General features: G+C 42.4%; 1 long non-coding RNA gene across 1 annotated transcript in view; it reads left to right on the plus strand.

Moving 5' to 3' along the window:
* The window catches only part of LOC109950985, a 33,196-nt gene extending 28,470 nt beyond the window's left edge, over window positions 1–4,726 (plus strand). Inside the window, exon 4 of the long non-coding RNA XR_005601503.1 lies at window positions 3,445–4,726. This is a non-coding gene — a long non-coding RNA (uncharacterized LOC109950985). The remainder of the gene's footprint in view (window positions 1–3,444) is intronic.
* The last annotated feature ends 19,116 nt before the right edge of the window (window positions 4,727–23,842 follow it).

The raw sequence follows: 23,842 nt of genomic DNA on the forward strand, positions 1-23,842 counted from the left end.
CTATATGGTTCTACAAAATTCCAAGCATGTTAAATGCTCTAAAGGCACCACCTGAAAGAACTGTGAGCTTTCTTCATTGATGCCTGGGAGAGACAAGTACATTCATTACTTCGCAAAGTGTAAGTCACCTGTGCTTATGTGTCTTAGCGGCCCACCTTTAAAAGCAAGTTCATAAACGCTTAAATTATTCCTGAAAAAATGGAGCAGAGGCTCCTAAGAATTTTTTCTGAAGACTAATATTTCTCAATTAAAAAAAAACCCAAAACAAACCAAAAACCCCCAACCCCCCCAAACCTCTAAACTCCTCAAACCACACAAACTCCAGCCTAACTTTTTATGAGTTGCCCACCTCCATCATTGTCCAGACCTCTCTGTTGCAGTGAATTTTCAATTAAAAACCCTCTAATCTTCACTGAAATGTCTTTTACTTAGAAACACAATTATTTCATATTTTTCTTTGAAGTCAGAAAATCAGAATGAGGTGAATGAAATGAAGTGGTCAAATCAGAAATATGTTTTGAAACTCAGCTGAAGATTGCCTTTTTATTGTCCCGATTGAAAAAGTCAGTCACCCATTTATAGCACTAAAGAATTCCCTGAGGACAAGAAAACAATTTCCTATTCTAGCCACCAGATCCCAAGGTTGCTTTGGGAATATTAAAAGATAGGTTTACTCAAAAGGAAAGCAGCCTATCAGCTATCTCAGCAAGATTACACATCCAACCCATGTCACCTTTTAGATTTTTTAGCTGTCATGATGCCATGAAGCATTTAACTGCAGGAGCAGATTTATCCCAGTCTCTACAGGATGTCTGTCACATTATCAGTGTGATGGAGGATTTACTGTCAGATGTGGTCTTTAAAATGTTTACAGTTGTCCTGTTTGTGAGAGGGTTGGAACTCCTGCCAGCTTTCTAATCTTTTCTGTTCAGTTATTTCACAAACACAAGCTGAAAAATAGTCCTCTTCACACATACACAAGTACTCCCATCCTGGGAAAAGCAGTTCTTGGAGAACTACTCATGTGATTAAAGATAAGAACAAGTCTAAAAGTTTCCATGCTAGTGCTTTAGAAGACAAGTGATGCAGCTTTGACAGATAGGAAAGTAGGAGAAGATCTAACAAAAAATTCAGGTAAATACAATACATACACATATATACACACACACACACATGCACATATGTACATATATGCATGCATGTATGTATATATAACTATTACCTTACTGTGCATTTGTTATTGGTCATGGGTGTGGAACAGAGCAGCTAATGCTGCCTGCAGAGGCTAGAATGAGTCTGCTGGAAAGGAAAGAACCAAGAACACTAGAGATCACCAGGTAAGTCATATCACAGTAGCTTCCCATACAAAGCCCTGTCTTTAAAGAGGTAAAGGTGAGCATGATTATCAGTACCAGGAAGGCCTGTTGCCTTAAAGATGACATAGCTGTCACCTCTGTATGTTCCATATCTACTGCAGATGGCTATGAAAATCTTATAAAACTAGTATACTAGTAACCTTGTATACAAGCCAAAACACACGTACCACTGTGGTTCTGTGGGGGTTTGTTACATTAAGTTTACATTAAGGTTTCTTCAGATTTTACTTTCAACCCTGGCACTACTTTCAAATTAAATAAGAGGTGCTGACAAGGTGAAAGTAAAGTGTTATTTTATTTTAACAGATCTTAGGCAAACAAAAACTCTTAATGTTTCAGCCTCAATTCACCTCTCTTTGCAGTAGCATGTGGTTACATCCAATATAATACTCACTTCAGGTAAGAAAACTCAGGGCTCACACTCTCCTGATAGGCTTAAGCCCACCCTCAGCCTGTGCTCTTATTGTGTGTGAAAGTGTACTGTGCCATGAATAAAGTTTGTTCCAGGTTTATTCTAACTCCTAAGCTGCTGCATGCATGTTCATGCCTAAAGTAAATTTATATGTGGAAAATAAGGGAATTGTACCTTGTAAGGACCAATTTATTAATTTAGTCCCTTTATAAATGTTGTCATAGATATAAAACAGACTGCAGTTGATTAAATACTTTGTAGCCACAACAGTTTGATCAATAGGTCAATGGGCTGTGCTGGATTTTTAATCAAACAGATTGCCTGATTGTACAGTCAGCACTTGTCTTTGGTAGTTTCCCTTTAAGTTGTGGAGGTTAAAAGTGCAGAAGACCTGAACCTGCACTCAATGCACCTCACTTTTCAGACTTACTATTATAAACATTTACATTTCCCCCTATATGAAATTGTATATGCATATAGGGACATAAGTTGCGTTTATCACAGACACAAACATAAATATATGTCATATTTTTGAAACAGAAGGCTTGATGAAAATCAGTGCCACATCCTGAAAAACAGCATATTTGTCCCAGGTCCAAGAGGGAAATAATTTGTGTTTATTGTACTGTTGAGTAAAGCCTTTAAGGCTGGAACACTCTAAGGCTCAGAGGAGTCTGGGATTTGTATCTACCCTCAAAGATGACTCTCATGCAAATGTCTCTCCTGCTGCCCCTACAAAGGCTTAGGAGCATTACAAAGGAAACCTAAAAGTCTGGAAGACAATAGCCCCATTTAGAGTGGCAAAGGAAATTTCTATGTCAAGAATCAGGGTCATGCCCAGATTCCTTGTGCAAAGCCAAGGAGAAAAACTATCACTCAATTGACATGAAAATTATTATAGGTTAACTTGTGCTTTAAATTTAGATTTAAAAATTAACATTTTCTGGTATATCTAGTTTATAACAAAGTCTTCCTTCTTATTTCAGTAGAAGCAACCCAGGAGAAAACATGGAAGGAAAAAGATGTGGCTTTTCATGAGGGAGAAAGATTTTCAAGTTTCGTGCTTGTAAAGACTCCAGTGCACAATTTTCATTACTCTTTATGTCAGAGGGCTTTGGGAGAGTTAATTTTAGGGAAAGACAGATGTAAAATCCAGCAAATGGCAGATGGTAGTGAAAAATTATATTCCAGGGAGACTCAGAACAAAGCAGTAGAAGATGACCTCTGACCCATGTAATTTGTGCTTCTCCTTATATCCATCACTCTTATGCAGCATGGAGCAAGGTGGGAACTGGGATGAGGTTAAAGCTGGCCTTTACCTCCTAGATAAGTCTCTCTCCCTCCCTTTCCAGGGTCATTAGATCTGTAGAATTGCTCCTTTTCCTGGAGTTGAAGTTTCTCACTCAAAATTCTTGCTCTGGTTAATTATGTGCTGAACCAGTGTCTTTCCTGTGTATGGATACAAAGGGGTTTTCCTGCTAAAACACTGTAGACTTGTCAAGATTACATAATTTCCAACTCTACGTTCAAGGATCTTTTAAAATAGTATTACAGTCCTCCTGCACTTGGAGCTTATATTATTAGACAGCTTCTAAAACACTACTGTGTTCACTCCCCTTTTTAACACCCTCCACAATGTCTGCTTTATTTTATTAGACTGAGAACCTGGAAAGAAAACAACTTCTCTGACTGGAAATTACACATATGACTGTGAGAAACATCAGTGCCTACAACATAAGCCTATCCCACAGATTAGAGACAGAGACTCATTGGTAAGCTTGGGCTGTCCCTCAGCCTTTTTGTGCCTTGCAGCAGGATGGCGAGAATTGTAGATGTCTGACACAGCCTATGAACTTCCCTGGCAAAGAATATTTCTGCATGTGTAATCCAATAAACTATTAAAAGAGGAATAAACTAGACTTGCTTGAAACCACACCAAAAGTCTATCGACACAGGGCATGAAACAAAGAAGCAAGGAGCAGAGTGATCCACATAAGAGGGTTTTCAAAGAAACTCAGGGAAGGTGAATACTGGCTCCTCTCAACTTCCCTGAGTTTCCAGTTTACTGCAAGCATCTTGAAAAATCCTTACTCACTCTCTGTTCTTCACATTACAGCAGCACCACAAACATTTTGGCAGTTACTGCCCTGCCATGCAATGAAACTGCACTGCTGTGCTAACAAAATTCCAGTTTGTGGGTGACTCGGGTCTTGAGAAGAGAATATGGCTGATTTTTTCAGCATTGCTCAGTTAGTGGCAAGCTGTAAGCTTTGCATTTTTCAGCACTTGCCCTCTGTAGGAAGGGACAAGAGCATACCTTTCCATCCCCTGAGGTGTTTGGTTTTTTCCTTACAGCTTGAGAAAAAGAATTACGGTCTGAAAAATTCAGTAGATGAAAAACTGTAATAGGTTAATTGCTGCTGGCTAGAGAATATAGAGGATGAGAGTCCAAGGGAGCAGTCTTCTACATGTCATGGCCTTGTTACTTCATTCTGGGTATCATCATTGACTACTGTGGTCAACTGGCTGGCCAATCAGAGCCATGATAGCCATCATGCAGCCCTGATTTCTGAGGAGAGTAGCTCCTCAGAAAGCTGTGTGAAGAACTGAGGGGAAAACAAGGGGATATTGCAACCCGTGCTGGATCCTGAGAAATCTTAGCTAGCCCAGAGGACAGCACTGGTGGATTCAACAGTGGTGGCAGTCATACAGGGCTTTTGCCCTTGTCTTCATCCTACATCCCTAGATTTCAGACTGATGCTCCAGCCCATACAGCAAAATTGAGAGAAGGAGGAAGTGTACTTGTTGGGGAGGATGAAAGTTTGGTAAGGTATGTAGGCTTGGCAGAAAGGTCTGTGAATGTAGAAGCTGGGGATGAGGTAGAAATGAAAGCAAGTTTTGATATAGAATAAAAGATGTTTTGCTGAAACAGTGATCGCTGAGTAACTGAGAAGGCAAAGGTTGGAGATGAGTTGGAAGGAGATTTTAGGAGCAGGACAAAGGTATGTGATTACAAAGACATGTTTTTCACCAAGTAAATAAGCCTCAAGAAGAGCATAAGTAAATAGAAAACGTGTCTTTACCAAAAAGAAAGATATGGCAGGCAAACAAGAAATGTTGATGTAGCAAGAAGAAGAAAGGTCTGAGAATTTTCCACTGTAAGCTTAAATTGTAACTTACTCTTGTGATTGGATAATAATGACTGTAATATGGTGATGGTAGTAGCTATGATAGGCTATAGGCAAATGTAAAGGTATTGTGTATGGTGCTTATTGGTTGTTATGTGTTAAGATATTCTGCAAAGAAAAGTATCTAATGCTTTGTAACTTGAACAGAAAGTGGCTTCAGGTATGCCTACAGCTGGAGCTGGCAGCTGTAGGGCTGGCTCTGGATACCCACTCCCTGAAATGCTGTAACTTCGCCTATGCAATAAACAGCTTTCAAGAGAGCCGCCTGAAGTCCAGACATCCTTCGTGAAACTTTCTCCTATAGTACTAGTGGTCCTTGCTTGGTTCCTATTGCTAAGCAGATTACTGCCTGCTATTCAGAGCAGGATGGTGTCCTCTGTCTCAGACCATCTCTTCCATTACAGGTGATGGTGCAAAGTAGATAATGCAAAGTATTTCTAAGGGGAAGAAGAACCCCTCCATTGGGTGGAATTTGAAACCAAGTCTAAAATGCCCCTAATTTCACTGCCTTCATTTCAAGCTTGCACTTGTAATAGCAAAAAGCTGTATTAGTCTTTAGCATTTTATCTTTTTTTTCTACAATTTCAATAGAACTGGGCCCACTGGAGGTTTGACAGCAAGCTGTTGAGCCCAGCATGGGCACATTACACTTCATTCATTCAAGACATACAAGCTCTGCTTCATGTGGGGTTTGTGTAAATACTTGCACAGATTCCTTATCTGCAGAAGCTTGCTCCTAGGAAGTTGTAAAGCTCATTAAAATAGCAGACAGAAAATTGTTCTACAATTTTCATTTCAATTATTATAGAGTGCACAACATACTAAATCTACTGCAGTTTAAGACAAAACTTCTACTGGTTTAATAGGGCCAAGATGTCACAAAGTTAATTCCCTAACACAGCATAAAAACCGGAAACTGTCCCAGAACAGTGACTTCAATGGAGTCTGGACTTCAGGAATTTAAATTCTCAGTTGGTTCAGACAGGCAAATCTTGTGCCTTAGCAGACAGATCTAATGACACAGTCATTAGAATAAGAAACATTGCCACGATACATAGAAAATGTGCTTGATTAACCAGCTAATGTGATACTTTTCCTGTTGTACACATAGAGTTTGGACATCACCAGGATAAACCAGGTAACTTTTCTTTCTCTAAAGGCAGTCACATACATTTTCAACTTCAGCAGTACTATTCTGACCCACACGGCATTGAAGAAATATCTTCTCTGAAGTAGTATCATAGTCAAAAGTGACTATTTGGGTGATGTGGAGGGAACGGGGCCAGGGTAATGTCATAGAGAGGAACGTTCATGAAGCTGATATGCAGGTGTTGGTATCTATTTCAGTTACGTTAATAAAGACTGCTTCAATTCAAGCAGTGCCCAACCATAAAGTGCCTCTGACTGTCGTTTAATTAAATGCTTGTTCTTTGGTTAGGTTATTTGAATACCTAATCTGTGATGAAACAGCAGAACAATAACTGCTGATATCAGGAAATTTTGAAGAGGCAAATGAGATCTGCCTCTCTTTTCTAATGGTCCAGTGAGACCACAGTGGATTTACTTTTCTTTGCCAAGGCCAGGAAATTATTAATATGAAACATGAAAGAAAAGGCAGACATATCTTTCAACAAGTTGGTTTTGAAAGCAAGTTTGTTACCAAAAATTCGGTAAAATTAAAAACTCCTTAAACACTAATGTAGCATTAAGAAGCAGGCATTCTTTATTCAGCCAGATGCACAGCAGGATAGCTCCTCCCAAAAGCGATGCATGCTGGGTACAGGAAAGTTTCTCTTTATACACTGAATTTTACATACATATTTGTTGATTGTCCTGGACTAAATATACATATGATAATATTTCCCCAAAATCATTAACTTACTTCCCTTCCCCTTTACGCATGCATTCTTCTGTCCTGGGGGTCTCTCTGGTGGTCTCTGGTGGTTGGGGGCCCCAGTGTTCTGGTTGACTCATCTCACTGAGATGGCAGGGCAGTTGGGCTGGTGAACTTCCAGTTATCTTTGTTACACCATGGGCATTGTGCAGTTCCATAGGCCAGTGGTTTTGGAGAACAAGTGTTGGGTTAGCTCACCAGGTGTAGGCCATTTATCATCTGGTAACAAGTGGAACTGAACCCTCTCTTCATTACATAAAGTCTTATTCATCAAAAGTATGATTCCTGTTAAAACCAAACATGATGAATTTCAGCCACAAGCAAACCTCAGTGAGGATCGTGTAGAAGAGTAATACCGGGGTACCCACTTTCTACAGCCACTGTCACAAATGCTCTTATATATGCAGAAGGGGGACCAAAGACATTGTGAAAGCAGCAGTGTGGGTCCCTGCTGAAGATGCTCTGGTGAAAGTAAATCCAGCTGTTCAGTTAAAGATCTGGATGCACTTAAAAACTGCAAATAAATGCTGCAGGTGCATTTCTGTAAAGCAAGGAGGGAGGAGAAGAGCCTGTTGTCCTCCTTGCTCCATCTGCTGCCCTCCTCTGGAATAGTACTTCTATGGCTTCTCCATTACAGCAGCACAAGAAGAGGAGAGGATGGTGTTAAAAAGATGCAGTGGGGAAGGGTGGACATATGCCAGTGTGTGTTCCACTTAATATTAAATTATTTATGTAAAGTGAAACAGCTTCATCCATTTAGACAGCTTGCATTCATCCTGTGACACTACACAATCCTGTCTGTAAAATATAAACAGATTTGGTTTGGGATTTGCTGGAGATGGTATGCATAGAATGGAGATGGAACTCCATTTCCTGGGGCCCCTAGGAGCAAAAAAAAAAGAATGTCTCTCTCCATTTCACACCTTTTTTTTTTTTTAATTTTTAATTTTATTATTTCTAATGATCTACAACCTACTTCAGAGCCAGGCTTTCTGAACACAAATGCTAAGCAGGCAGGGCTGACCGCTATTTTCTGAGCAGCAATATTTGTTCCCCCTCTTCAGCCAGCACAGGCATTTCTCCATTTGGTACAGGCAATCCATTTCCTTAATCAGCATGGGGAGATACAGGAAATCAACCCCATGAGGTAAGTCATCTGCTGTGAATTTGACTCTGTGCATCTGACTTGAGTAATTTATTGCCTCTTGTGGGATAGCACATGGGTAGTTAAGGCAGCTGGTGTGGGGTCAGTAGCTCTGACCCAGGAAGCTGTGACTGGTCCAGAGAGATGGTCCCATGGAGGATCTTCTTCCTGGGTCCCGGTGTCTTCCCTCAGCTGCTAGCCAGAGTGCCCGTGCAGAGAAGCTATCAGCTCTTAGTGATTTTCCGCTTGTGATTCCACCTCTTGCTCTGCTGGGCAGTCTCCAGGCCAGACCAGGGAGAGAGACGAGAGACCCGTATAGCAGTTCTGCACGAGGTAGCTTTATTAGTCCATAGCCAGCAAAGGGGAGGACACTGATGGGCTTCTCTCTGCCCTCACAGGGGTAGAGGGCTAGCTTTTATAGGGATACAGGGAGTGGGTGTCAGAGGGTAAAGGCCAATGGGTTACAAAGGATATGCATAGGGTCTCCCAGAGGATTCTGGGTCTGTCTTTTTCTCACTGTAGCTGAAAAGTGGTTGCCTTTCCAGGGAGTCCTGCTGGGAGGTTAAGCAATCTCCTTTTCTCAGCAGGCTTTCCCTCCAGGGCAGGGGCTGGGCATACCCCACAGGTAGTTGCTATAACCTGCACACAGGAATGCACAAAACAGACTTCAAAGTAGCTTCTTGCTCTAACTTAGCTGGGCGGATTTCTGCCAGCAGTAGTAGAAAAAGCCAACAAAATTATTTTAGTTGTAAAAGCTAAGAGCTTTTCTGTACTTCTACAGGGAGCATATGTATTGATTAAGATAAATGCTAAAGAGGACTCTAATACCAGAAATAAATACTCAGAATTTGTAAAAATTTGCAAATCCATTTCCCTCCTTTCTAAGTATTTTTTATTCATTACACATAAAATTTACAGTAGTCTTACATGGTGCATCAGCACTGGAAAGATACTAGCAATCCCTTATTTTACGTAAAAGGACTTGATTTTAGCCAGAAGGGGAATGGAGGATTAATTTTGCTAATTAGTTCTGAAAATCGTTCACTTGTACAATCACTGACTCTTTTGGGACTTAATGGGCAGTGTGAAAGCAATGCTACATCATTCTTCTTAAATCTTCACAGGATTCAGAAGGGGCCAGATATGAAAATTCATCTGGCCACATCTATGTCATGGGTGGTCTGGTTATGGGCACCTCTTCTTTATGCCTTAGCAAAGTATAAATAACAAAGTCATGATTGAGAACACCAGGACTTCTTCCATCTCATAAAATTAGGAAGAGGGAATAGTTTTGTTAGTTGTTTAATTGCAGCTGCTTAATTAGTGTTTACAGTATCTCTCCTTGAAAATAGCCATGTGTATTTCATTCCCTACTTGCTTGTTTAATTTAATTAAATCAATTGTTGCACACCTGTTTCCACTTATCTAAAACAAGCACTATCTGCAGCATATCAAATATGAAGTAACATTGAAAGTAATTAATATTTATCCTTGAAATGTTTCTTTTGGAATGGTATTATTAAGAACCCAAGCTATAAAAATAATCAGACACCAAGTTTATACTTTAAAACCCCAATAGATGCATAACCTTCTTTTGAACAGTACAGGCAGATTTGAACAGGCACAAGAACAAGTAAGACATCTAGAAAACTTCATAGGAGATTGCAGAAAAACCTTTTCTTTCCCTGAAAACTGATGCTCTGTTAATGAATGCTCTGTTAATGAATGCTGGGAAGAAACAGCTTCAGAGGATTGCTAACAGGTATTTCTTAAGCTGTAACAAGGAGAGAGATTTTAATCTTTGATGGACCTTTTGCCCAAGAACATATAAACCTGTATATCACTTACATTCCTAATAAGATGTAGAGCAACACAACTAAGTAAGTTCCTAGACTTCCTACTTACTGGGAAGATCTTGAACAAGGCTCAAAACCATAAGGCAATTAAAAAAATACCAGACATACATTCCCTACTCCCCTGTCCGCCACCCTTTTTCCAATTACTGATCTTTGTGGGGGACTTTAACTACCCTGACATCTGCTGGAGAAGAAACACAGAGAAGCACAGTCTAGGACATTCCTGGCAAGCACTGATGACAACTTCCTGACAGACGTACTGAAGACCCCAGAAGGAATGGTGTGCTGCTTGACCTTATACTAACAAACAGGAAAGGCCTTGCTGGAAGTTGTAGGCATGTGGTGGTCAGCCTCTTCTCCCAGGCAGCTAGCAATAGGACAAGAGATCATAGTCTTAAGCTGTGCAAGGGGAGGTTTAGGTCGAACATTAGGAAGAATTTTTTCACAGAAAGAGTGATGAAATATTGGAATGAGTTGGAATGAGGGAGGTGGTGGAGGTGTTTAAGGAAAGACATGATTTAGTCGACATGGTGTTCGGTCATAGATTTGACTTGATGATCTCAGACGTCTTTTTCAACCTAATTGATTCTATCAGATGTGAAGGCTGGGGGCAGCCGTGTCTATAGTGACCATGAGACTGTGGAGTTCAGTACAAGCAAGGAAGAAACAGGGCAGCAAGCAAGATTATGAACATGGACTTCAAGACAGCTAACTTTAAACTCTTCAGGGATCTCCTGGGAAGAATCCCACAGAAACAGGCTCTGCAGGGAACAGGAATCTAAGAGAGTTGGTTGATATTCAAGGATCCCATCCCCCAGGTTCAAGAATGATGCATCCTGATGCACCAGCAAAGGGAGCAAGTGCTCTGTGTGGATGAATAAAGAATTACTGTCATTACTCAAGCATAAAGAGGAAATACACAGGAGGTGGAAGCAGGGACAGGCCACATGGAATGAATATAAAGAGGTTGCCAGAGTAACTAGAAATGAGACAAGAAAGGCCAAGGCCCATCTGCAACTAAATACGGCCAAGGATGTCATGGACAACAAGAAGGGCTTCTTCAAGTACATCAATAACAAAAGGAAAACTAAGGAAAATGTGGGCACATTACTAAATGGAAGAGGGACCCTGTTAAAAAAAGGATGCAGAGAAGGCAGAGTAACTGGATGCCTTCATTGCATCAGTCTTCACTGACGTGGCCAACCCTCAGGAATCTTTGACCCAGGGGACAAGGGTAAAGGAACGTTGGAAGGAAGACCTTCCCCTGCTCAAGGATTGCTTTAGAGAACACATAGGCAGCTTTGATGTCTGCAGGTCCATGGGTCCTGATGGGATGCACCCATGAGTGCTGAGAGAGCTGATGGACACCACAGCAGGGCCATTAATGGTCATCTTTGAAATGTTGCAGAGATCAGGAGAGGTGCCTGAGAACTGGAAGAGAGTAAATGTCACCTCAGTCTTCAAAAGGGGCAAGGAGGACCTAGAGAAATACCAGCCAGTCAGCCTAACTCAATCCCTGGAAAGGTGATGGAGTGCCTCATTCTGGAGGCCATCTCTATCCACATGGATGACAAGAAGGGGATCAGGAGTAGTCAGCATGGATTTACAAATTGCAAATCATGCTTGACCAACCTGATGGCCTTCCATGATGAGACAACTACCTGGATGGATGAGGGGAGAGCAGTGTGTTTTGCCTACCTCAACTTCAGCAAGACTTTTGACACTGCCTCTCACAATAGCCTCATAGGCAACGTCAGGAAGCGTGGACTGGATAAGTGGACAGCAAGGTGGACTGAGACCTGGCTGAATGGCACATCCCAGAGGGATGTCATCCAGTAGATCAGGGTCTAGCTGGAGGCCTGTCACTAGTGGTGCCTGCCAAGGGTCAATATTGGGTCCAGTATTGTTTAACTCGTTCACCAGTGACTTGTGGGGAGGGGCAGATGCCTCCTCAGCAAGTTCACTGACGGCACAAAGCTGGGAGGAGTGGCTGATACCACAGAGGGCTGTGCAGCCCTTCAGAAGGACCTCAGCAGGTTGGAGAGACAGGCAGAAAGAACTGTCTGAAGTTCAACAAAGACAAATGCGGAGTCCTGCACCAGTGCAGGCTAGGGGTCAAACTGCTGGAAGGCAGCTCTGTGGAGAAAGACCTGTGGGTCTTGGCAGACAACAAGCTGTCCATGAGCCAGTGGTGAGCCCTTGTGGCCAAAAAGGCCAATGGTATCCTTGGGTGCTTTAGGAAGAGCATTGCCAGCACGTGGAGAGAGATGATCCTGCCCCTCTACTCAGCCCTGATGAGGCCACATCTGGAGTGCTGTGTCTGGTTCTGAGCTTCTCTGCAAAAGAGTGACATGGAGTTCCTGGAGCAGGTTCAGCAGAGGGCAACAAAGAGTTGGGACTCTTCAGCCTTGAGAAGATGACTGAGGAGGGACTTCATCAATGTATATAAGTATTGGAAGGGAGGGTGTCAAGAGGAGGAAGCCAGGCTCTTCTCAGTAGTGCCAAACAATAAGACCAAAGGCAACAGTCAAAAACTGATGCACGAGAAGTTCCACCTGAATGTGAGGAAGAACTTCTTTACTGTGCAGGTGACCAAACCCTGGTCACCAGATTGCCCAGAGAGAATGTGGAGTCTCCCTCTTTAGAGATATTCAGGAGCTGTCTAGATGCAATTCTGTGTAATGTGCTCTAGGATGACCCTGCTTGAGCAGGGAGGTTGGACCAGATGACTACACAGATGGTCTCTTCTAACCTCACCCATTCTGTGATTTTGAGCTGTTGCTGTTGCCAAACATATCATTCAGAAGTCAGGCAAAGCCAGGGTTCTTGTCCCAACCACCATCTGCCTTCAGCTGCCCTGGTCCGTAGCACATCTCTCCCACAACTATCCCAGAGGACATGGTGGACTACCCCAGGACATCTTTACAGAACAGCTTATAGACTCCTCTTTCCCTTCTGGAAAGCATAATACTAGAGAACATAATGAAAACATTATTAGCCAGAGTTTCACTTATGTCTTGTTAGCTGATAAAGTATCAGCATCATAGGCTTAGAGAGCATGAGAATCCCTGTGTTTCACAGTGCCTCCGAGACCTCCAGCTGTCTTAGACGTTTTAGGTTCCTACCTCACTTCCTCTTAGACCTTTATCTTCTTTCCATGTATGTTCTAAAGAGAGTAATTAGTTTATTCCTCCAAAGGTCTTCAGTGACTGTGACAACAGTTTCACACAATTAATGAACACCCTGCTGAATTGTCACTTTCCCCCTGTGGATCCAGAGAAGAAAAGTATAAGTTACTAAAAACCCCAAATTAAGGTTAGGATTTAAAAATAAATATTTTTTTATTATATTTTTCTTCCAGATTTGCTTTCCTTATTTATTTCTTTCAAAGTCTGGAAATCCCCAGCAAATCTGACTTAAATCTCCAACACATCTTGTTTTTGCACTGTATATGACAGCACATGCTTCACTGACAACATTCCATCATCTATCAGTGCTAAATATGGATGAGTGTTTAACTTTACAGATGTTTTAATATATATTTTATTGTTTTGACACATTTCCTTCCATCTTGTTTATCTAGGGATTAGCAGTGACATGTCTAATTCATTCTGAGCTGTTGTATTGAATGTGTTGCTACCTCACCGTGCTAGCTCACTTCTGCCTAGAAGAAGACCAAGACATCCTCTTGCCTAAATAGTCCCACCAAGATTCCCTGATCTTCTCTTTGTTGAGTCTGAAGCTTTACGTGACAAGTTCACTACGTTACAACACAGAAAAGGACTGAATCTGAGAGTCTATAATATAAAAAACCACAACCCAACCAACAAAAAATCCCAAACTACAAAAACAACGCAGTGGAGTTCCCATAGGAGAAGTAAAGAAGGAGTAAAACTATAAACCAAGGGGAAAATAGTAACAGAAAAGTGTCTGCGCAGTCATACGGCACATGGGGAGAATAATTTATCTATCTGTCAGTCCTAAAAGGAATCTGCAAACTCATTCCAACCAGATGCTTTGCTGATGTCCATCCCTGGATTTTCTTCACTACAGATAGGTGCCTACTGTCCAGGAGAAGCATCAGGTAGGCAAGTACCATGTGTGACCCTCTCTGCCTTCTTTGTGAATTCCCAAGACAGACAGGATTCCTGTTCCCAATAGCCATTCTGGCACAGAAATGTGGCCCCAAGCAAAGGGACCCAGGCTTCCTGTTTTTCGTGTTTGCAGCCACCTGTGTGTCTGAGTTCCCCTTTCTTTTATTTCCTCCTCAGTCCTCTCTGTTACTCACTGTGCTTCTCTCTCTACCTCCTGCCTTCATTCTAGATCCATACTTTTTGGCAACTCTATGTCTCCTCCTTCTTCCATGTAATTTTTTTTTATTTCCATAAGAAGAAACTGTATGTTTTGCATAACATTTCCAGTGACAATAGAGAAATATTTACAATTAAGACTTGGATTTGGGGAGAAATGAACTCTGAGAAAAGAATCAGAGAGAGGAGCTTGAGGCTGAGCATTTGTTTGCAGGCTATGGTGATTGTGTTCAAAATTCATGAGGACCATTGACTCTCTTCTGGGATATTTCTTATAGAAGAGGGCAACAACTTCAGACTCAGCTCTTTACAGTGAGATTGGAGAATGGCAGCAGAAAGAAGTAGCTATAATAAAGCTGACTTTGTAAGTTAGACCAGAGGAGAAAAATTCTTGGAATTTCCAATAACTTTGGAAAGAAATGCAGATAGCTGGAAATCTGAAAAAAACCCTGTACTAGTTTGAAAACAAACCAGTGGGAGGCACCAAGTCAGAATAACAATTTAATGGAAATTAAAGAAAAGGAAAAAAAAAAGTAAAAGAAAACACTGGTTCAAACTGACAGAGTCAAAATACAGCCTGAGTCCCTGTTAGGCAGGGTGGTGGTAGCAGTCTGGTAGAATGGTGGCTGCAGTCCTCTGAAGCAGTGATCCTGTAGTAAAGGGGTCTGCTCTTCCTCAGAAAGTCCAGTGGTGGCTGTGTAGCTCCTGTCCTCTGGAAATCCAGTGGGAAGGGTTGTCTCTGGTGTTCAGAGTCCCAGATTATATCCACGATGGGATGCTTGGTTCCTCCCTCTGGGTGGAGCATCTCACAATGGGGTAATGAGTCATGAGGCCAAGTGTTGATTAGGCTCATTAACAGAAGATGGTCTGGAGGGGAGTTATCTCTGAGTCATGTGGCAGGACAATGATGGGCAATTAACAGAAAGATAGTCTGGGTGGAGGAGGCAAGGAAACACTGCCCCACCTGATTTCAACAGCTCATGAGGATGGTGATAGAATACACTGCAACCCAGGACAAACCCCTTTTGCTGGCATCCAGCTACCTTTGGGTGAAAAAGTTTAAAGAGATTGAGGAACTGCCTGGAGAGGAAAGACTAAAGAGACTAAGGCTCTTCAGTTTGGACATGCTAGACTCCTCAGGTTTGCCAAATCAGGAAAGAGATGGAGAAAATGAATGCATACCACTTTTTTATGAAATCCTGCAGTTCTAGAGTTAGAGAACTAGACTATACATTAGAAGTAGGACATCAGTTTACAACTGATAAAAAAAAGAGTTCACATACCAAGTAGCAAATTTCTGGATTTACTTTACACAGGAAGCAGTGGAAGTTTATGGTAAGACAATAAAAAAAGGTACTGACATATTAGGAGAAAGCAAGCTAGTCCCTCTCTTGAGTGGGATGTTGGATTAGCTCAAAATCACAGAATGGGTAAGGTTGGGAGGGACCATCAGTGCAGTCATCTGGTCCAACCTCCCTGCTCAAGCAGGGTCATCCTAGAACATGTTACACATGTTAGACAGTTCCTGAATATCTCTAAAGAGGGAGACCCCACATTCTCTCTGGGCAATGTGGTGACCAGAGTTTGGTCACCTGCACAGTAAAGAAGTTCTTCCTCATATTCAGGTGGAACTTCTCGTGCATCAGTTTTTGACTGTTGCCTTTGGTCTTATTGTTTGGCACTACTGAGAAGAGCCTGGCTTCCTCCTCTTGACACCCTCCCTTCCAATACTTATATACATTGATGAATTTCTCCTTGTATGCAGGGAGATTGGAGAACAGCAGCATTCTAGCCAGCCTTCCCTCCTATTGACTTCTTGTGAGATGGTGCAGAGCCCACCCACATCTCCAATGTAAAGAAGGGTTGAGGTTCCTGATTCTGTAGGGTCTCTGAAAATACCCTATCTATCTCTTTCTCATCCTTATGAAAGCTATACAGCCTACTCACTTTCTCATTTAACTCCTTGACCTGGTGATATAGCTCCTCAACACAGACACACTTTCTGCAGAGAAGACTCTTAGTCCCAGCTTCCCAGACAGGCACTCTTTACAACCAGAGAGCTGCATAGCTACATCTACTGTGTGGGGAGAAGCCTCCAACATCACTGGTGCAGCAACTCCAACAGCCGCTGGGGAACAAGCACTACAGCATGCCATAATCATAATGTTTGGAACTCAGACTACTTATTCCCCTCAGTATTAACTGCTGCTCTTATACATTGCTCTCTGGGTCTGCAATGATGTTGACTTTCTTAAGGAGAGGAACCTTTCCTCACAAACTACCACACCACACACCCTTCTCACTTGTGCTCCCAGGAGCTGTTTAGATCTGTCACGGTTGCTCCGGCAACCCCCACCCAAGGCTCAAGCCTCGCTCTTGAGTGCTGTGGGTTCCTGCGGGTACCTCAGCTTTTGCTCATGTTTCTCTGACTCTGGGAGCCTCCAACCCAGCCCATTTTGGTGCTCAGCCCTCAGGGCTTGCTGTAGCCACCGCTGCTGTTGAAGATCACTTCACTGAATGACTCAAGATTTCCTTGTCAACCTGTCTTCCTGTGATTTTGTAACATTAAGAGATACTAAATGAGGCAGACTAAATGAGACAGAAACATACACTCAAATTTTCCTTATCCAACCATTGTGCCTGCTGGGAACAACATGAGGAGAGCAGGCTGCAAAAAAATAGTTCGGCTCTCCCTAAAAAAAACCACCACCTTTCCTAGTTTCTCTTGTCAGGGACAAACATCTCCTGATTTCTCCTTGTCCTGTCACAGGTGGGCTGGCCCTGTAATCCCTTTCTTATGGTCTTAATCACTGGATGCTAGATCAAGGTTTAGGATAGTCTTAAACTGACTGTTCTCTTGAGCTTTTACTTAATCTGACTATGGTCCTTAACCCCTTTGCTCATCTGTGATCCTGACATGATCGTAACTGTCCTTGGAAAGATGAAAAAGTGAATTTGTTTCCCTGGATTTCTGAGCAAGGTCTACATCAGGTTACACATTTCATTGAAGGAACTCTATGGACTGATATCTTTAGGCTACCTTTAAACTGACGAATCCACACATAGAAGAACAACTTCATCCCTCTTTGTCAAGTTTCAGGCCTCTGACGTCCATTACACCTGCTCAACTGTTGTTCTCTTTCTGCTTTTCTTCCCGTATCTGCCTCTTTTTTTAAGATTCCTCTGTCCCATCCACAGCTACATTTCCTCTATGCTGCCCACAAGTCCTTTTCTTCACTTCCCATCTGGATGATAGTCAGACCAGCTGCTGCATGCTTTGGCAGCAATTGCTAACCAGTATCAGGATGGGCTCACCAGGCAATAGCTGGATACAAGGCTATCAGCTCCCAGAATGAGATTTCTTTGGCACTAACTGCTCCAAGGTTCCTTGGACATCTCACTCCAGCTACCCTCCACCCTCAGCTGCACAGACATGTGCACACACACTCCTCTGTGGATTAGCTCAGCAGGAAACCCAGTTCTGAGAAGGGAGCTTGTCACGTCTGTCTGGCTTGATTTGGGATGACTCAGTTGCCCTTGCTTCCACTTCTCTGTTTGTTAAATGGGACAAGGATGTGAGGAATCCAGGCTACCGTGCTTCCAACATGCTTTGCTCTGGTTAGAGAAACCCTAGATCTGGAACAACTCTCCTGATGTAATGAGATCATTATTGCTATTCCTTGTAGATGAAAAATTAAGGACAGTGAAGCCCTTATGCAGGACATTACTAACGTGTCACTAATACAATTGACTCTAGCTTTCAAGTAATTAGGTTTTTCATTTTATCCCCCAAGTGATTAGCACTATTTACTACTCTCCATAATTTCTTCTCTGCCAGTAGCTTAAAAAAAGCTCTGTAAAGTCCAGGCAACCTTTAAAAAGCTAATTTACCAGCAAGACAATACTTGACCACAGACTTTCACACACACCCACACCCACCCCCACCCCACCCCCCTTGTTTCACCCTAGGTTTACAATAGCTTGACTTGTCTGTTGTAAAGGAAACTGTATTTGTTGGGGAAGGCGCAGGTCACTGTATCTTCACAGACTGGGAACTGACCTAAAGTAATTTCCCAAAAATGTGCACAAGATAACGAAAATGGTAGTGTACCATAATACTGGAATGAGTACCGCAGTTTTCTTCACCACCTGGGACTATCATTCTGCTCCTTTTCATGACTTCTAGCAGCCTGTCACCCTTGACAAATTCTTGCATTATCTAAAATCCCTCTGATAAATACTGACTGCAGTCATTCCTGGAGGCAGGTGGTTAATCGGAGAATACAGAGGAACTGGAATGTTTTAGCTATCTGTATTTGCAGAAGTCTTTTGCAGGTGACAAGGCCAGAGACTGACAGTGACATGCAAGGGGTATTTGTGGCAAACCTTCAGGTGAGGTCCCAGAGAGCCCTCACACTACCTTAGGATAAGGGGTGGGGGAATGGAACAGACAACTTAGCTTCCAACTTTTGTTCTTGCCTTCTCACTATTTCTGTGACTGTTCTTACAGACTTTTGTGTCTTAAGGGGTGGGGGAGAAGGAAGTCAGGAAAAGGCTGCCTGTGTTTTGTTACTTGTCATGGTAATAAATGTTTCCCATATCAATGTTAAATAGCTTCAATGGACCACACCTGTGTCCCTCTTACTAGCTGTGATCTGGGCTAGTTGGGAGAGTGCTTCATCCATCGAAAGACAGTGAAAAGCAATGAAATGAAGATGTATGAATTCAAATGCACCTCTCTAGAGAGGTGAGATCCTTTAATTCCTGGCAGTCTCAGATATGGAGAGTCTGAATTTTCCCATCTGATAGCAAAATTGCCTTTGTTCATGCTTCAGCCTCTTTTACCCATATCCATTTCTACAGGGAAGACTAAAACCCTGTTTCTGGAGCAGAGAGTTAAAACAGTCAACAGCCTTATAAAGTGACAGTGCAGCTGTTTCTTAAGTAGCAATGGATCTTAATGAAAGTCTGCTTATAAAATTATTATCACAGCAGAAAGTAAAGATCCCAACTGATACTAGGTCCCTATTGTGCCAGGCACTCTATGAACATATTAGGAGAGAATAACTTCTCTGCAATGAATTTAAAACCTTGTTAGATAAGACAGAAAGAAACTGTGCCAGGGATAAGGGTCCCTGGGGTGAAGAAGATGACCCTGGTCACTGTAAAAACATATGGTATAGCCTGGAATAAGATGTGGGGTTCTTGTCACCAGGCTCCCTGGTAGCCCTAGAGCAGAAAGCGGTTCATATCTAGCAACTCAGAACCAGTTTATTTGTATTGCTTTGAGGCCAAGACTTGAGACTTTTTGGTTTTTTCAAATACAATTTCCAGTCCTGCACAGGGGAAGCCCTGGGCCTGACCTGGGGCACTGCATCACCGTGCACTGGGATGCAAGAGAGAGGCAGTATGCCCAGATTGGGTAGGGCTGGACTGTGCATCTAGCAGGAGGTCAACGCTATGTTTAAAGCAGCTGTGCCCACATTTTTTGGCTGTCACATCCCCTCTCCTGAAACCTGACTTCTCCTAAGCCTATGTCAAATTGTCTTTGGACTTGAAGTTGGAAGGGGCTGAATTCCCAAGACAGTACTTTTTTTGGAATATCACAGCAGCATTGACAATAAGGCAACTGATGCATTAACATGCCAGAGAGGTTTTGATGTTTATTCATGTGATGCTCTCAAGGGTTGATTGAATTGATGCCTGATACAGCAACTAATGGGAGCTCTTGGCAGGGTACCTTAGATTAATTTCCTTGTTATCTGACTAGATTTTATTATACTCTCTAGCAAAATCAATATTGAAGCTGGTGCACAAAGCAGCCTCTTTTAGCTTCAGGGTTTAAAGATTTATGGGGGCATCAGGGAAAACCAGTGAAGGCAAAAGACGATGACAAAAGAAGTAAAATCCAAGTGACACAAATTGCTACTGAACTAGGGCAGGTAAAATCAATCATTAGGTTTTGAAGTTTCTGTCTTTGTTAGGGAATAATTTTAGAATTTACCTCTCCCTTCCCATCTTTCCTTTCCTCCCTCCTGCTTTGCTGAGGCTGCATGTTGCCCTTGCACTCCAGATACTGTAACCAGAACAAAGAAAATGCTAAGCTCTCTCTTTAATAGAGAGTTACAAGGATTTTAGGTGTTTGTTTCAGGTGCTAGTAGAGACAAAAGATACTGAAAGAGCACCAGAGAGCAAGGAGAAGAACACTGCTGTAACCCTAGATGTCTTACCCTTTTCCATACCTGGTCCTATATATATCGCATGGACCTTTGTGGAGCCTCATCAGTCCTGTGGAAAGAGCCAATGGTTCTACCTACTTTAGTTTTGGAGAGGTAAAATGGGGAAGAAAGCATAATTTTATTGAAATACTTCAATTTCTTTCCTTTTTTTTTTTTGGGTTTTATTTTTCTGTCAGAAGTCCTACAGTGTCACAAGGTCAGTTGTCTTCAGATTTCAAATTCGCGAACTGCTTAATGCTAATGCTTTTCACAAGTAATGTAGCTTCCCCATCCCTCCAAGGTATGAGCCTGCAAGCTAATTTGTATTTTAGCTAGCTAGAGCAATTGTGATACTCAATCAGATATATTATTATTTAATCAATTCTGTTGAGTTGTCATTAAGATTGTCACCATATTTGCATAAGACTACCCCAAAGGGAAATAAATGATGGATTTTAGAATGTTAGTAACACTGTGAGTTTAAGTAGGTACACAGCCGGCTGTCACATTCACCAGTGCTACCCCCGGACTTTCCTGATCCCAAAATTACTGCTTGTTTTCTTTTCTCTCCAATCTTCAACAACAGCATTATGAGGCATAGCCCAGTCATCCTTGTAACATGCTTGAAGGAGTTATGAAGTAAAACACCACTTGTGCTCTAGGATTATTCAGAAAGAAATACTTTCCCATTGCTTAGTATGTTTTTTTTTTAATTGCTGTAAGATTACAGCTTAACAATTAAAACAGTGTTGAGGGTTTGAAAGATTTTCTAGCTATGCATGCAAACACATTCACATTAACAATATTTGTGGGTGTCTAAGTGTTGCATATGGGGGAACCCTATACCATTCATATCTTGCATGAAATTATTTTATAATTGAATTGAAAGGAGGAGCTGGACTGCACATACTGATCTAAAGATCATTCAACCAGGAAAGTTTTATTAACAGGAGTCAGATTCAGTCCTCATTGAATCATTCCAAACTGAGCCTAGAGACACTTCAGAAAGAGAGTCAGAGAGTCAGGTATTTGCTTTATTCAGCGCTGGGTGCGTGGGGGATCGCTCCTCCTAACACACACACCCAGCACTCTACACAGCACAGTACATGGTTACATTTCATGAATATTTATTACATTCCTTGGGGTAGGAGTAGTTATTCAAATTACTTCTCGGAAGTCATTAATATCATTAGCATACATGATGCGCAGGTGCAGTGTACTCTGGTGGTCGAACTGAGGAAGGCTCCACGTGTCCCTCAGGAGTCGTTCTTATGAAGGCTACTGGTCTTCCTCACAATGCACTTTTCACCTTTCTTTCTGAATCATGTGCAGTCCTTCGTTGGTTGATTCAGTGTTTTCTGTGCTGGCTTCAACAGGTTCTGCTCTTCTTATCCTGACAAGGTGCATTCTTTTCTCTTATCTTGAGAAGGCTAAGGGGCATCCTACTTCTTAGGCTTGTGATTAATATTTGCTGACTCCTAATAGTTAACTCTTGCGTACATGAGTTAACTATTGATCAACTCCTTTCATCATCAATATAAATGGTAGAATTCAAATGGCACAAGAGGTCTTGCATGACCTTTTTAGTCAAGAACAGATGCCACCTGCCAATACCATCTTCTGTACACATAGACATAATATATAGTAATTGCAGCATCACATACCTACAATGCTTTTATGCATTGGGTTGCAGTGACTCTTGCAAAAATCATCTTGTTTCATGGGAGGAATCACTGGTATCACTGAGGCAAGGAAGTTTCTTAGACATCCTTTCTTCCAGGAGATCTTCAGCACTGGCATTGTTGTTTGTCCTTCACCATGCTCTTCATTTGCTTTCCTCCACAAGCTGAGACACAACATCTGCAAGTGCAGTTTCTAAGACAGTGGAGAGAGAAAAAACTATGTCATATTTATTGTTTATTTCACAAAGGATTTCCATGGAAGATGTTTTGGTCCTGTTTTCATGCTGACTAAATATACTGTCATAATCACAAACCTTGATGTATAAACTCTTAAAAACTTAATAGTGTGAAAGTAGTGTACAAATCCCGTGTGGGGTCTCAAGAAAGAGGAAAATTTCAACCAGTAAAATTCATGGCCCAGCAGGCTGTGGAGGATCTTGTTAGTTCCTATGTTATGTACCTCTCCCTTCTAATCACTTTATTACCCTGAACATCTGTGGAAACATGGAGGTGCAAGGAGCCTCAAGGCTGCTCAACGTTTGATTGCATTTTCTCCTTAAACATGTGCAAATGCTACTTCTATTTGCACCTTAGCAAAGCTGTGATTTGCAACACCAAAGCCTAAATGATACCTAAGATCCCTTTAGAACATTAAACAAACAAGACAGTAGGACATCACACAGTCTGGGAAGCTCTAAATTGAAAACTGTACTGCTTTGAAAATGAACCAGTTGCATTTCTTTACTGTGATCCAAACTTGAGAGGCTTTTCTGCATGAATCCAGGCTCTATTTGCTTCCCAGAAAACTTAACCAGGATTCTGATTCCAGGCTTATTGTGTAGAAAATCCTGTGTGTCTTATTTCATTTTGGTTTTAGTTGGATTTATATGAAACAAACATGAAAAGGCAGAGGACAGCCAGGTGACTTTGCACAGTGTCTTGGTTTGAAAGACAGGTGTCTACTAAGGAAGGCAGGAGCCTCCCTTGGATTGGCAGATGCAACCCCCCTTCCCTCTGAGTTATTATAATTTTGAAATCAAGGGGCTTTTAGGCAAAGATGTGGAAAATAGGAATAACAGTTCTTTACTATCATATATCTCTATGTGTATAACCAGTCAAACAAACAACAATAACTATGGCAGTAACAGCAAACACAAACCCAGTCCCAGCCTTCTCGGCTGTCAGGCCCTTTTCCCCTCGGGTGCAGTTCCGCTCGCAGCCGGCAGGGGCGCTGGCGGCTCCCGGTGAGCAGGGCAGGTGCGATGGTTCCCCCGCGGCTGCAGGGGGCGCTCCAGAGCAACTTGGGGAGCACGTGGCACCGGTGGCCTGGGATCCCAGGAAGGGATGGAACAAAGGCTTCACAAACCCCCTGGGCAGCCAATCCCGGTGTCCGGCTGGAGCTTCGGGAACAGCAGGCTGGAACGGCAGGCTGAAACGGCACGGACGAGAACAAATCCTGGGTGGCAGACGAAATGTATCCAAACAGGGAACCCCCTGGAGGTCTGGGCAGGCAGGGTGGGCACGGCTACAATGTAGCGAAGGCTCAAAGCAACGGCAGGGCAGGGCAGCCACAGCCCGGCCTCCAGCGGGGCAGGGAAGGCGGGCTTGGGATCCTGGGGTTTTTCTCTGGCAGAAGGAAAAGCAGCCTACGAAAAACAGCCTCCCTCTCTGGCATTCGGGGACCGACCAACTGCACACCCAGGTGAAACAAAGGAGTAGCCAGATGCATCCCAACCTTACTGGGTAGCTCTTTGTTTTTCTT

This window comes from Corvus cornix, chromosome 2, assembly GCF_000738735.6.
Source record: "Corvus cornix cornix isolate S_Up_H32 chromosome 2, ASM73873v5, whole genome shotgun sequence".
NCBI lineage: Eukaryota > Metazoa > Chordata > Aves > Passeriformes > Corvidae > Corvus > Corvus cornix.